The 15,927-nt window shown below is 42.9% G+C and overlaps 1 protein-coding gene across 1 annotated transcript in view; it reads left to right on the forward strand.

Annotated features, from left to right (window-relative positions):
* Nucleotides 1–1,088: 1,088 nt before the first annotated feature.
* Nucleotides 1,089–15,927, forward strand: part of GREM2 (gremlin 2, DAN family BMP antagonist) — a 33,964-nt gene continuing 19,125 nt past the window's right edge. Inside the window, exon 1 of the mRNA XM_081905848.1 lies at nt 1,089–1,374. The gene's annotated coding sequence lies outside the window, so the exon portion shown is untranslated. The remainder of the gene's footprint in view (nt 1,375–15,927) is intronic.

The following is a 15,927-nucleotide window of genomic DNA, read 5'->3' on the forward strand; positions in this document are numbered from 1 at the left end:
ATTTGCTTCTGGGTTAGTGAAGCTTGTGACCCGAAGCGTTCATAGAGGACGGTACATAACCCGAGGTTCCACTGTATCTTGTGGATACAAAATTGTATGATTCTTTTTATTTCCAGTGTTCAGGAGTGGGTATCCTTATGCAGCCAAAACAGCACCACACACACACAGGAGGTATCAGTAGGCTTGAAGAAACACACAAAATCTTTGGGTGGGGTACAGCCCGCTGAGACTCAAAGATGCGTAGTGGACTGCTCCGTTGGGTTGGGGGATGGAAAAGACTTATCCAAAGTCCAGACCCTTTGTCCATCCTGGCTGAGCGTCCCCAGGATTGCTGGCCAGGTCTCTCCCAGCTGGGAGATGCTGGGGCCTGAACCTGGGAGAGGGTGTGGAGGCCACTCAAAGAACATCACATTCAGACCCAGTCATGGGTGTAGCCAGCATTTATGTTGTGGGGGCAGGACTTTTTTTTGGGGGGGGAGAACCAAGCTACCCATGACTCGATTGGTCAGTTGTTTAAGTATTTATATATATATATATATTTACTTACTTACTTACTTACTTACTTACTTACTTACTTACTTACTTACTTCAGTTGGGCTGAAATAAGGCCAACTGCACAAATTAGGCTCTTGAAGAAGATGCCCTGCAAATTTCGTTTCTAGTTTTCGACATTAAATATCCCGATTCTTTTGTGTTGTTTTTGTGTAGCTACCACTTTGGAGCCTTCAAGTGCCCTTGTCTTCCTCTCCTGAACCCCGCAGACCAGTTGGGGAATCTAACTTCTCCCCACCCCACCCCCTTCCTTCGAAGGAAAGCGATTAAGCGATTCTTTGAAACCACCCCCTTGCCCAAGGGTTTGCACCGGAGTTTAGAAAGCCCGTTTGTGAACGTTCATCTTGGACCTGCTGCACGCAAGGTTGCAAATGCGCGGAAATAAGCTCCTGCCCCCCCCCCCGGCTGCTGCGTTTGAAACACCCGGGGAGGAAGGGAGGGAGGGAGAGAGCCTTGAGTCTAAAGCAGCGGCGGCGGCGGCGGCGGCGGCAGGGGGTGGGGGGAGCGGTTTGAAGCGGGAGGCGAGTGTGATTTGTTTGGTGATCGGAGCCAATAGCAAGCTTAGACTTTGATAATATCCCCATGCGGTGACTGAGAGGAGTCAGTGCAAAGCCTCTCTCCTCCAGTGGGTCTCTCCAGGCAAGGCAGCTCCAGCTCCTGGCGAGGCGAAGCGCGCGAAGCTCTCCCGCAGCAGACTTCCCTATGGGCATCGGAGCAGCGACCTTGGCAGAGCCCACTTGCTAAAGCCACTGCCCTGGAATATATACCTCTAAAACCCGGGAGAGAGAGAGAGCAGGCGAAAGCTGTTCCAGCAAGAGACAGGTACTCCATCCTAGCTGGGGCTCATTTGCATTCATATTTATTGACTTGTGCATGAATGTGCCTGTATTTTGGCCACTACCTTCAGATGCATTGAAACAGGGCGGAGGGTGCCTTGGATAATCGAGGTTATATGTAAGAATGTGAATGTGGGTTTATTATTTTCACCTTTGGAATTATTTTAACCACTTCTCTTTTTTAAATGGGGAAATTCCTCTCCAGCTATTTTTCCCCTGGGTGGGCGATCTGCACATGGAACGAGTCCTCCTTTATTTGTGATAAAACGTATTCTGAAAATGCAGCACCCCTCTTTTAAGGCATCACCTACGATGTGAACCTCAGTTTTTGGGAAGATCCAGTCTCCCAGCATCCTGATTTTAGAGGAAAACCCAAGTCAGTATTCATGGGTCCTCCTGCTCTCAGCAGCCTAGTTCGTGCCGAGTCCTGTAGCTCTAAGGGACCACGGTTTTACACCTGGGGTTTATCTTGAGGAATGTGTAGGGCGCTTCTTTCCCTGCCGGGGAAAAGCAAATTCTCGTGGTGGATTTGACTCCTGGGCGGGGGTGAATGCAGCACCAGGGTGGGGGTGAGATAGATGGGGCTGGATCTTCTTCCAGAAGGTCTGACTCCGCTTTGCATCCTTCTGTACTTTGAGTTGATTATAGAACCTCACCCAAGAATAGCTCCAAGTACACATGGCACCATTTTTAACCATGTACTTTGAATATATACAGTATAATTTTAGATATTTTGAAGAAGTGCATCACCATAATAGAAGTGCTCCTCTATCCCAGGTTCCCCCCTCCCACTTTAAAAACTGAATCAAGAATTTTTTGCATTCGTGTAATACTTTAATAAACCTTGGTGCCGCCTATCTTTTCAAAATTGCAGAGGCGCTTTTATTTTTAGTGAAGGGTTGTGCAAGTGGTTATATAACTTTCTTTGGGGGATTTTCGAGGACAAAATTAATAGCTTATAACAGGCTAGACTTTTCTTTATTTTCGAGAGGGCAAAGTTCTTAAAGAGGGGCGAAAGGACTGCAGCGTTGAAAAGCACTCACTTTAAAAGCCTCTTGAATGCTGTAAGGTGAACCTGAGTCCCAGCCAGCCTCAATCACTATAGAAAATGGTTCTTGATGTAAATCTGCAGGAATCCAAACAATGCCTTCTGAATAAAATAGCAACAGGTGCAAGATCCACTTGCTGTGCCTTAATTAGCACTTAGCATATCAGGCCACATCAGTGCTACTGCATGCTAATTCACTATGAAATCTAACATCAGTTCAGGTTCTTGACTTCCCACCAACACAAATACAATGCAGGCACTGTGCTGCCTTGCTGGATTAATTTTCTTTACTGTAGAATAAGGTTAGGAAATAAATATTGCCTAAATCATTGTTCTGGTATGCGGACTGAAAAATCAAGCAAGGCTTATTTTCTTTTAACATCTGTGTATATATTTGTCTGTCTCTGCTCTTTTGCTGCCCATTCATTACAAAGCTGAAGGCAGAATAAAAAGATTATCACACCTCGTTGAAAATTGATCAGAAAATGTCCAGACCTATCCCAAGACCGGTTATAGCTTGTGCACTTGAAACCTTAAATGCTTTTGATCCTAAGGACGCTCATGCACGAGAAGTACTTCCCTGTGAGGTTGCAATCCTGCACATATACACTTGGTGTTGCCCTCTTAGATTCAGTGAGAATTACTGTGAATAAGTAAGTGATTATGGCATGTAACATGCCAACCCTGATCATAGACCCAGATAGTTGGAATAAAATGTTAATGATTTCAATGGACAATAAATTGGTTTACAAGCAATCGGCCCCAATCCAGATAAAGGTAGTTACATCCAATGCCTGCTGAAATCAATGGGACAAACTGGGGACAAAGAATTTAATGGAACTTAATGGTGTCTTGATAGAACAAGAAGTCACACCTGGCTCAGAGAGTGGCAATATCAGTTAGATGCCAGAGCTTGTCACCAATTTTAAACAAATGAAACCAATACATTTCTGACATTACATTCTGTGCTCATAATCATGTGAAAGGCTCATGTCTGAAACCCTAGAGAGCTGCTGCCAGTCAGAGAAGACAACATTGAACCGGATGGACAAATGGTCTGACTCTGTGTAAGGCAGCTTCCTATGTTTATTACAGCATAAACCTATTTTATGCCATAATAAATATGCTAGTTTTTAAGGTGCCACAAGACTCTTAGTCTATTGCTGCAGGGGAGGAGACACTGTCAAAGTTGGAAAATGTTACTTAGGGTTATGGAATCTGATGAACAAATTTGTTTAGGTCACATAGTTGAATAGTGTGAAATAAGATAATAAAATGTTGCATGATCCCTGTTCCTGTGTCAGGTTCCCTACAAATCTGGAATGAATGGGTTCAGAAGAGCAACCTCAACCGTTCTGTAAGCATGCAGAAGCGATGAGAAAAGCTTTGACTCTGCTTGGAAAAGGTGGATTTGGTTTTAGCTGCTGAGATAGGATATTTATCTATTAATAATCTGCATGGCACTTAACTGGTTTTTACAAATACATCACACTAAAAAAAAAAAGGGTGTTTGTGTAAATTGCAATTTATTTACCTACAGCCTTCTTATACCACACATTAACACTAAATTAGTCACTATGGCAGGGGAAGTATGACTTACAAAGACAGCCCAGTTATCATATTATTGTAAACTGATGTCTGACCTTAATTTCCACATATCTACACAGTGAAGATTAGGAGCAACATCATGTAGAGAACACCATGTGTGACACAAAGTCTACACAAATCAGTCCTGCTTCCCTCTATAGTCTCTCCTTGTCAGATCCATCACTCATCTTTTTCCAGTGGGTACAGAATGGCTCCCTCCCCCCCAAAAAACATGTCTGGGTCAATTCAGAGCTGGCCCTACCATTAGGCAAAGGGAAGTGATCACATCAGATGGTGGGTGCTGGGGTCCAGGCCACCCCCTTGCTTTTCTCCTCCTGAACTGAAGCTGCCAATGCTTGCTTGTTGCTGGGCTGGGTTATCTGTCTAGCTGTTTCATCTAAGAATGCAAGAAAAGCCTGCAGGATCAGGCCAATAAGCCCATTAGTCCAGCATCCTAATGTTCCCACAATGGCCTGTAAGATGCTTGTGGGAAACCTGCAAGCTCCGGGAAGGCTGAGCCCAAGAGCATTTCCCCCTACTGCCGTTTTTAGCAACTGATATTCAGAAAAAATCACTGCCTCCTACTGTGAATGCAGAGCCTAGCCTTATTCTCCATGAATTGTCTCATTGACTTTTCACACCATCCAAGTTGTTGGCAATCACTTGCCTCCTGCAGAAGCGAGTTCCATAGATATGGAAGCACCTTCTTCCATCTTCTCCGAAACTTCCAACGTTCCTTGGAGGTCCACAAGTTGTAGTGTGACGGCAGAGGGAGAAGAGCTTTTGTGTCTCTCCATTTGCCCCCAGGCCATGCATCATTTGATAGTCTCCTTTCCCCAATGTGTGGCAAGCAGTGCCACTGGGAAATGGCACTGAATGAGTGAACAGGCAGAGAGGCGGCCAGCACTTGACACAGTCCATCAGACATCAATCGCAGACATGTGCTGCCGTCCTCAAATGGTGCGTCTCATGTCATTGCACATTTGAGCAGGGAGCAAGCCAAGCCACCAGTGAGCCAGCTGTTGCAGCCCAGAGCTGTGTGTGCTATGCGGTTCTGCCATATGTTTCATTCTTTTATTGTGGGCTTTTGTCATTCTGGAGTTGTGATAGGACAGATGTGTGCTGTCTAGTTCATCTCCCCGCCCCCCTCCAAAAATGTATCAAACGGAGAAGGCTGCAGAGAACAATATCCTGGGAATGTCAGCTGCGCATCTGATGAATAGTGGTTGACAGCAGCTGAAGATGTGAGGCTTCTCAGGGAGATCGAGCCCCTGGTTTCCCCCCTCTCCTGTCTTGTGGTTTACGAAAAAACACACAGCAGCAATAAAAATACTTAAACACTCTAGGGAGATTCTCAGTGACTCCTCTTTGCTTTGGTTAGCAGATCTGCAGGAAACTCAAGACAAATCCTGTGAATCTGTCTGCCTTCTTCTGGGGAGTTCAATCATTCGGGATGCTGCCATGCACTTTGACTGCCATTTGCATCAACACAGACTCCCAAACTGGAGTTGGGAGCCGCCGGTGTTTACATTAGCAATGGCAGTCGCTGGAATCTGCTGATCCATAACCCGTCGGATAGCGGGGTTAAGCCTGGAACTGGGAGAGCAGATCTCTCATCCCAGCATGGCCATGGGCTCAGCGGTTGTGACCTTACACAAATTACTCTCGGCCTCAGTTTCCCTTTTGTAAAATCAGAATAGGAGGGACCTCTGTCTCATTCTGGAAAAAAAATCCATTGCTGTTTGAAACTCGGGTATATAAGCCAATGGCACCTTAAATCTAGGTTACAGTCACCGCAATGGGATGTCTGGGTGCCTTTTTTTTTTTAGTTGTGAGATTTATTATTATTATTCATTTCATTTTTATACTATCATCATCATAATTTATTACGGTCAATGACCAGCTACTACTTTATATTTTAAATAAAAAATCTCAAAGCGGTTTACCACACATTAAAACATCAAATAAAACAATCCAGAATAAAAGAAATTCAAGCTTCAAGGAAAATATTTCAGATCCTTCTCTAAGTGACATTTTGCTTTCCCCATATTTATTTACCTACAGTACTTCATCTACATAGCTGCTCCATAGCAGAAGTACTCTAGGAAGCCAATGTAGTGTAGTGGTTAGCATGTCAGACTAGGACCTGGGAGATCAGGGTTCAAATCCCCACTCAGTCGTTGTCGTGGGGGTTAACCTGGGGGGGGGAGGTAACCATGTACTCATTGGAGAAAAAGGTCAGATATAAATGCAATAAATAAGTTCTTCTCCTTGCCTACCTAAGAAAGCAGCCAAGATGGAGATGCCAGTCCCATCCAGAGATCTCTACATGGTCACAACTGGACCCACACCAGTTGCAAAACGCGTCTGGCACCTGGGGAATTTCTAACACTGACTGATAGGGGTAGCCTTGGTGGTGTGGGGCAGGGAGTGGTGAGTGAAAGAGAGAGGGAGATAGAGAACCTGTGTGTGTGTGTGTGTGTGTGTGTGTGTGTGTGTGTGTGTGCACTCAAGGATATGCCTCTAAGAACCTAAGAGCCCTTCTGGACCAGACCAAAGAGCTCTCTCTTGCAGAGTGACAAACCAAATACCTCCACAAGCCCTCACTACTGAAAGCCACATGCCTGATGCCCCACTGAAACTGGTATTTGGAGGTATACTGCTTATTAATATGGAGGTTTCATTTAGCTATTACGCCTAATCACCATCGATAGACCTGCCATCAGCCTATCTGTTTGCCTAATTCTCTTTCAAAGCCATCTATGCTACTAGCTACTTCTGCATCCTGTTGCCGGGAACAGTATGAAGTACTTTCTGTTTTCTGTCTCTTATTTTAAAGTGGAAGGTGTTAATTCATATCTTTACTGGATATTATTACGAAGTTTCCCAAATGGTATAGGATTCAACATTATCTTGTGTTTTGCTGCTTAGTACATAAAGAAGAGATGCTATTTTAAAATAAAGCAGGTATTAAGTTGTCTTTGTTCCCTTGCCCAGATGTCATTTGTCAATTTTGTCATTTGGACCACTTCCCATACTCTAAATATTCCCTAAATATTGATACTGACCCACCATTACAACTAATTGCCATAAAAGCAACAGGTGAAGTGGCAACATTTCTCTCTCCTCTAGTAAGACCAGAATTTTAATGTGTCCAAATGTGATAACTAGTGGTTCCGAATGGTAATGCATATTCTGCAATAATCTCACTTTGCCCTTTATTCATTACCTTTTATTTCACTGCGTCTCCCTCAGCTGTAGTATTATTGAGAAAAGCTTCTATCTATCCACTTTCTCCGCACTGTGCATAATTTTTTATTTATTTTTTAAAAAATATAAACTAAAAAGTTCCATGTGCTTTGCCTTTCTCTTAGGGAAATCTTTAACTAGTTTTCATTAGTGTTTAAAACTTTAATAAACACACCCAACTGTTTTCCACGACTTGCTCTGAGCATAAGGGTGGCAACAGGAACAGTCAAACCAAAACACTCACACATCGATTGCTGTGGTTCTGGTGATTCCTTTTGTTCAAAGTTCTCGTTTTAAATCGTATATTCTGGAAAACCTGCATGATCACAGAAACCATTGTGGGCGTCAGAAAAAGAAAAGACAGAAAGAGAAAAGAACATGTACACACCACAGCAACAATACCTCTACATTATTGCTTCCTTAGTCTCGGAAAGCTCTAATCCATATGTAATCTTGCAGTCCAATCCTATGAATATGTATTTAAAAAGGTAAAGGACCCCTGACAGTTAAGTTCAGTCGCAGACGACTCTGGGGTTGCAGTGCTTATCTCGCTTTACAGGTGCTTTACTCTAGAAGTAAATCCCCTTGTATTAAATGGAAATTATCTCTACTGTAAGCAGGTAAGCATATGTTGGGTGGCAGGCAATATTGTTGTATGTGCTGAACAGCTCAGTTGGTAGAGCATGAGACTCTTAATTTCAGGGTTGTGGGTTTGAGTCCTATGTTGGGAGAAAGATTCCTGAATTGCAGGGGGTTGGACTAAATGACCCTTGTAGTCTCCGCCAACTCGATGATTCTATGAAAACTAGTCACTCAGAGCCCTTAACCACATCTTTAGCAAACTGCTAGCTGGAAGACAGTACAGTGGTAACTCGGGTTACAGACGCTTCAGGTTACACACTCCGCTAACCCAGAAATAGTGCTTCAGGTTAAGAACTTTGCTTCAGGATAAGAACAGAAATTGTGCTCGGGCGGCGCGGTGGCAGCAGGAGGCCCCATTAGCTAAAGTGGTGCTTCAGGTTAAGAACAGTTTCAGGTTAAGAACGGACCTCCGGAACAAATTAAGTACTTAACCTGAGGTACCACTGTAGTACAGTTAATTGGGTTGCCTTCCCGAACCTTAACAGAGCTGATCTATATTTAAGAGTTTCACAGAAAAGAAAATGTACCATGTTCAGCTTCAGCCCTTACCCTAGCTCTGTGATGGGAGAAGCAATGAATGGTGATGAAATTGTTCCTTCTATGAGACTCTAAAAGGTGCGGCAGACTTCCCAGGGTCTGACCCTAGTAATGTTAGCGGCCAGCAGCATCTCTTCCTACAGTGGGCATGATCTAGCTCCGCTTCCTTAAGGCCCCCCATGACCCAGTGGGAGTCTCAGTCTCTCTCTCTCTCTCTCTCTCTCTCTCTCTCTCTCAGAGACAGCTGAAGTACCAAAACAGTTTAGCAAACAACGTACTGTACTGTACTATACTATATGTGATCACGTACTGCCTGCTGGCAGCTAGGCTAGGGATCACTAAGCCCTGGAAAAATATGGAATTACTATTTCTCAATGGCATAAAGCTTCATGGTGGCCCCTTCTCATGGAAGCACTATGCGGCAAGGAGATGTACTTTATAGCGCGGCACAAAACGACTGCTTTATTGATTATTTATATCACATGCCAACAGAAATCAAGACGCGTAACTTCCCCCTCGGCCTCGTACCACATTCTGGAAGGATGTGAGCTCTTTACAATATCGCAGCCCATTGTCTAATGCAGACTTTCTCCCAGCTGGTGCTCTCCAGATGTTTTGCACAGCTGCTCACATCTGCCTTAGCTATCAGCTTGGGGAAGGCTGATCTAATGCATGGCTCTCTTTCTATACTAATTTTCTTGCAATGTGTATGTCATTCAGTTCTGCTTCAAGGTTGACCTCCCCCCCCCCCCGCACTTTGCAATTCTGAAATGCTTAATAAAAAATCATGACGGTAGTCGGTGTTAGCTGTATTCAGAACAGACCCATTCAAATCAATCTTTTCAGAATATGACTAATATTGGCTGTCACCCATAGCTGATACATATGTTATCACACCTACGAATCAGAAGATTTGTTATCTGTCAAAACCAGTGCTTGGAAAGAACTAGTTCAGTTTAACAAAGTTCACTAAATTAGTTCAAAAATACCTGAACTAGGTCTGAGAGTAGTTCCCATAACTGCGAGATGAACTGAATGTGAATTGAGTTTGTTTTCCAGTAGAGCTTTGAATAATTTCTATTGCACCTTCAAGTTCATTCTCCTATTATAAGAGAATGATGTGTGTGTGTGTTTTACTCTTTAGACACTTTGGAGCTTTTAGCGTACAATGCACATTCCACTGTGTGTGTTTCAATGTTTTCTTAGTCTTCTTAAGTATAATTTATACTTCAACACTGAATTCTGAATTTTATTTTTTATTTTTTCCAAGGACAATATGGATTAACTTGAACTGTGAACTGAACTAGATCATTTTGTAAAAGGATCAGCATGAACTGGAATTCGTTCCTTTTTTGATGTGTTGAACTTGAGCTAGAACTTGTTCCTTTTAAAAATGAACTTTCCAGGCTCTGGTCATGATGCATACAATACATGCACCTTCCAAGAGCCTAGTCATGTTTCTCTCATAATAAGATCCATGGAGTTTAAAGCTGCACACCTACAAGAGAGTAGACCCCGTTGAACATAGTAGGACTTCTGAGGGAAAATGCAAAGATGGGACTGAATGATGTATTCATAAAACCCAAAGACTGACCTTGAGCAGAAACTAATGGCATTCTCCTCCTCTCTTCTCCACTAATGAGAATTCCATGGGGAGTGGAGTTGCGATGTGAACAAGACAGTTTGTGCGCCATCATATTTCATAGTGCGGATCTAAGGTATTTGCACAGTGGCAGGTGGGACAGGTGGAAAAAGTTTCTATTTGGTAATTAAGGGAAATGGAAACATCTGATTAAAGAATGGCGAATGCCTGAAGAGTTACTAGCACTGCACCACTGGAAAACTCTGGGTTGCATTTAATTTAGCTGTGCTCAGAGCAGAATCATAAAAATGAATGACCAGGACTAATTAATTTCAGTGAAGCTACTTTGTAGCAAAATAGCTTGGTACAGTCTGAAATTCAGGCTTTGTGTGTAGAATGTCCCAGGTTCCTTTTTGAATTTTTATTAAAGCTGGAAGGAACATAGATAAAACAGTGTATAGAAATAAACATCAAATATCAAGCTTTTTTAAACATAAAAATTAAAAGAAAATAGAGAAGAAGAAAAAAAAGAAAAGGATAAAAATTCCACTTCTCCATTTATCACCTTCGAAAACTTGTGTAAAATTATTGCTTCATAATAACATTCAGCTCTTCTACTTTCCGTAAACCAACCAAGTTCATTTTCCTTATTGCACAGAAAGTCAACCCTTGTCCTCACCAGTTAGCTTGCACGCTCTCTCCCTCTCTCTCATGCCTCACTTTGTCCTCCTCCCTTGCTCCATAGAAAACATTTACTGTTATAAGAAAAAATCATTCAGGGAACACAGCGCAGAGACAGGGTTAACAAAAGTTTCATAATTTTAGCACAATGTGCCACCAGCCTATCCCCATCCAGACTGGGCTCTGAACCTGGCACCAGCGGCTAAGCACTTACTTTAGAGTAACACCACTGAAGCCAGTTCATCTGAGGTTTGACAACTGCAGCCAGAGATTTTATCAAAAGTAATCAAAATCCACCCTTTATAAAAACAAGCTTGTTTCTTTGGTTTATAATAATATAGCATTTTAGGCTTTGAAGTTTCATTGGGAAATGTTGTGTTGTGCCTTTCCAAAACAAGACAAAGTCAGTCCTGGACATAGCCACCATTTTATTTTATTTTAACAAGCAAAATCTATTTTTCCAAGGGGAGTGTTTGCCAGAATTCTGCAGTATGTTTACTATGATAGGGTTAAAGGAAATTTGAAAGTCAAACTCAGCTCAGTAGGAAACTGATAAACACGCATTGTGCCTGTAGGGACACTGCCCAGCAGCACTGGGGAATTTACCATTTAATTTTATTTAACAGTTCAGGTTTATCCTATAAACAGATATCTCTGCCCACTATAACTGTGCCAGATCTCCCAAAGGTTGGAAAACAGGACTGTAATTTGCAATCATCTCATTCTGTGGGATTCCCAAAAGACAGAATGCCCTATCTATGGATCTCATTCCTTTCCAAAGACATGATTTAATTCCTGGCACTGTTGACCAGGGTCAAGGTTTAAAGAGACAAAGTTGTAAACAGTGATTCTCAGACACTAAGTAAGGATAGGGTGTAACCCCTTAGAAAAGTTGATCTGGAAGAGCAATATATTTTGGATTCATTTCTGGAATTGGCAGCCTCTTCCAAATGAGAGAGTACTGTATTCTGGGAACTTGAGCTTATTCCTGATTGTTTAGTTGTGCAATGATCACTGTCTCCGTATGAGAGCGTTTTTAAGAACACAGAATAGAGGTCATGCTGATACTTCTCAGATTTTAAATACATAGTACGAGATGGAACGATGTTTGCATCCCAAGGTGAGCATGAATAGTGACTTGTGAAAAAGGTAAAGAGGAGCTCTTCACCTACAGAGCGCCTAATTTTGTGGACTGGGCAAATTCAGAAGGTAGTTTACCTTGACTGTCGTGTGGCTTCTGGCAAATCTCCATTTGAAATATGTGAGTTAAGAAAGACATGTGGCTTAAGATGTGAATACATCTCAGAAAACAATACATTCTAAATTGCTTATACCAAACCAGAATAAGGAAACCAGTGGTATTTCAGCAGGGTCTGGTTGGGAATCTTCAATTACTTATAAAAATGCAAGAGGAAGGAGGCTCAGATTATTGATGTCCCAAAATGTGGAAAGTCTGCTTGACTTTATAGCAAATTGGGTTAATTTTCTGTTGATTTAATCAACTGATAGAATCAGCTGAAAGAACAGGAGGTGAGAACAGTAAAAATGAAGCCAACAGAGGATATTGTAATTACTGTCTATAAAACACACAGGCTAAGGGAGCAATCCAAACCCAATTTCCACTGCGATGAGCAGAGTTTGGAAGAGGTGGATCTTTGACTGAGCTGAGGCCAGAGAAAGTCTTGGAGAATGCATGTTGCAGTGGTGTGGCAGGGCTGGGACTGGGGAGGATGACCCTGATTCCAAACTCCATTCAGCTCAGCCATGCGACCTTCAACCTAGTGGAGTTACTCTGTCAAAAGTCTAAACTGCTTTAAAGGCTTCTTTCCCTTCTTCCAGGCTTGGGTTGGTTCAAGTCAACAGGAACCCCATTCCTGGAATAGGAGTAAATTACACTGGTGTGAATTACCCCAGTAGGAGTAAATTACCCCAGCATAAATCACACTGACTTTGTATAGCTTAGTTTGCTCTTCCAGCACACAATTGCAATATAGGAAAGCCCGACTCAGTGGCTACAAGGGCCAAACTGTCAGTATGTTGTGGGAGGGTTTCGAGCGCATAGCAGGAAATATAGATTTGCTCAATAAAAGTGGATTAAAATAATCTGCCGCTCTAGCACAGCAAATCTACTTTCAAATGAAATGCCCTTTTTACAGTTAGAAAAGTGACAGGCAGATGCATTGAAAAGTGTGACATGAACAAATCAGTATTGGGAAGAAATCTAAATACCCATCAAGCAAATCAGGATGAATGCAAGATGAATGCTCACTGTTGTATAACTTGCTTACAAAAAAATAAGAGTGAATGCGAAGCCCTATGTAAACTTTGTGCAAACAAATTGGGATGAATGCTCAGTGAATAGTTCAGGCATGGGCAAACCCGGCCCTCCAGATGTTTTGGGACTGCAATTCCCATCATCCCTAGCTAACAGGACGAGTGTCAGGGATGATGGGATTTGTAGTCCCAAAACATCTGGAGGGCCGAGTTTGCCTATGCCTGGAATAGTTCAACTGGAGGAGCCCTGAATTCGTTCAAAGAGTGCCTGACTATTAGGCTAAAATCCTCAGGTAGGGTAGTGTGGAGGGACCAGAAAAGCAGTTGATTATCTGCATCCAATTCCCCACTGGGCTTTCATCAGCTGGACAGAAATGAAAGTGGAAAAGCTCTCTGGTATTCCACTGTTCATTTCTACTTTTGAAATTTGATTTTCCTCCCACTGGAAGGGAAATAAACTATACCAGTTCCTGGGCTGGCATACCCCTAGCATGTTGAGAGAGTGGAAGAGCACTGGGTCCATGCCTTTCCCTGACCAATGCCTGGCAGTTCCCAAAATCGCTTCTGGCACACCCCCTTTTCAGGTCTACAAATTTCAGCAGGGCAAGGCAAAGTTTTGTTGGGAGTGGGGAAGGGAATCAAAAAATGGGGCATTCTCTCTGTCTGCGGAGAGAGAGATATGATGCTATGGTCCCTGTGATGCCCTCTCAGGGACTGCAGGATGACAGGGCCGATTTTATTTCTTAACTCAGAATCTTCATTTTCACTTACTGTGTTTGAAACCTGGGCATTTAAATATTGACTAAGCAATCAACCATTCTATATTTCCAGGGTCCCCCCCCTTGATCCATTTCACAGAGTTACTGGCAACATAGAAGTTAAGAGCACAAGCACTTAGCCCGCCCCGCCCCCAGTCAAATCTCAGATGAGCTATAAATTTGCTAGGTAACCTTGAGCAAAGCAGCATCTCTGCACCAGTTTCCCAGTGCCAATCTGGAGAGAATAATAGTGGCCCACTTTACTGGATTATTATAGGAACGACTGAGCCCAGTTCACCTGTGTGAACCTTCTTCCTTGTGGTTAGCTCCCATGTTGCATTGGTAACCTGTGAAAGCATCATTCAGTGGCTGCTCCCTACAACAACCTGATGGGTGGTACAAGGATGGGATGTGAACTCACCTGATGATCCAGGCACCTCATATGACTGGCAGCTTTGTATATTGCCAATGGGAAGGGCTGAGTACACAGACGTGTGTTAGTTGAGAGATTCTACATCAGTGATGAGGCATGAAGGACAGATGAAAGCCACTCCTCTGGAAGCAAATTGTTAGTGTTTGGTACTTGGATGTCAAACACATGGGGCTTTGCAAAGTCAACCCTCTTTCCCAACTTTCTGCAGTCGTGCCATGGTATTAAGCCTCTTGTCTTGGTTGTGAGATGCAACACACTATTTCTTCAAAGTACTGATGCTCTGGCAGAATATTTGCCTGATCAGGTTAACAGTGGATGTGGCCCTTCTTTTCTAAGGTACAGGATATTTGAAATGGCAGAAATACCTGTATCAAAACTGTTGGTTTATATCTATATACATATATTTACACAAGCGTGCTATTTCCTGCTATTATGCTCTGTTCCCACCATGATCCATGTTGCTTCCTTTCTGGAACCGTGTGAGCAAAACAGTCCCTGCTTGTCTCAGAATGTCCCTCAGACATTCCCTGGTGTTCATTTGCAGTTATACACATGTGTATCTGAAGAAGTGTGCATGCACACAAAAGCTCATACCAAGAACTAACTTAGTTGGTCTTTAAGGTGCTACTGGAAGGATTTTTTTTTTGTTTTGACATGCAAAGGAATTACTCATGAGCTGCCACATAGTAGGCAGTTTAAAATTTCAAACATGGCTGAGCAGGCTGGATGGAGTGTGTCTTGGCAGTCAATCCACTTGCATTTGTTGTTTTGGAGTGGCAAGTCTGTGATAGAACATTTTGTGGAATCCACTTCTTCTTCAATTGGGATGCTAAACTCCCCACAGTGAGCCCTGCAGTACAGCCCCAGACCAGACAGGAGTGTTGGCCATTCGGAGGTGTGGAATGAAATAACTGCTCTTCGGACTGTGGTGTAAGCATCATCATCAGGACAATAGCCCTGTTCACACATAACAGTCAGTCAATCACCTTGGCTTAATAAGCCATCATGCTTTGTCACAGCCCAATTGCTCCCATTTTGCTCCTCTATTTGCATGAGTGAGTAAGCAGACAGCTTAGCATTACATCTGAGCCTGGGATGATGGTTTGTTTCTCCCTAACAAGCTAGGATTTATAAGCCATCAACACCATGTTTAAAGGCATATTATAGGCTTCTTGGGGAGAACCAGACTTTGATCCTAGGTCCAGATGCTTTGCTTACCCACTCACACTAAGGGAGAAATGATGGAGGAGTGACCAGGCTATGTACACCTACACAGCATGGTTTGCTAAACCAAGGTTGTTTTTACTGTTGTATGAGAACATGGCCTTTCCCCATTCAGATCAGATGGGATTGGAAAGACAAGGTCTTTTGCTTTTCTTTGGTGAGACCAGCATTGCTTCTTGTGATGGCGGTGGGAGGAGCAGAAGAGATGAGCTCGTGGGTGGCATGTAGCATGTTTAGCCAAGAGTGGAGTCCTCCTTCACTGAACTAACATTTTAAGGTTTCCTAAAATCCCCTGTGGCTTAGACATGCCCTTAATTTGGAGATGGGGCATATGTTAGACCTGTTTCTGTTTTTAAAGAAATTACGTAGAAGCCTGTTCTGTTAGGTAATCTGCACAATGGCTGATGTGCGAATATGCTGTTAGTTTTTCTTGTAAAACTTTCATTCTAAATGAGAAAGTGTTTTAAAATATGTTTTTCCAACTGAATATATTTGTGATGGATCATGAGTTTAATGAGTAAAAT

Source organism: Podarcis melisellensis (assembly GCF_964234715.1).
Source record: "Podarcis melisellensis genome assembly, chromosome: 3".
In the NCBI taxonomy this organism is placed as follows: domain Eukaryota; kingdom Metazoa; phylum Chordata; class Lepidosauria; order Squamata; family Lacertidae; genus Podarcis; species Podarcis melisellensis.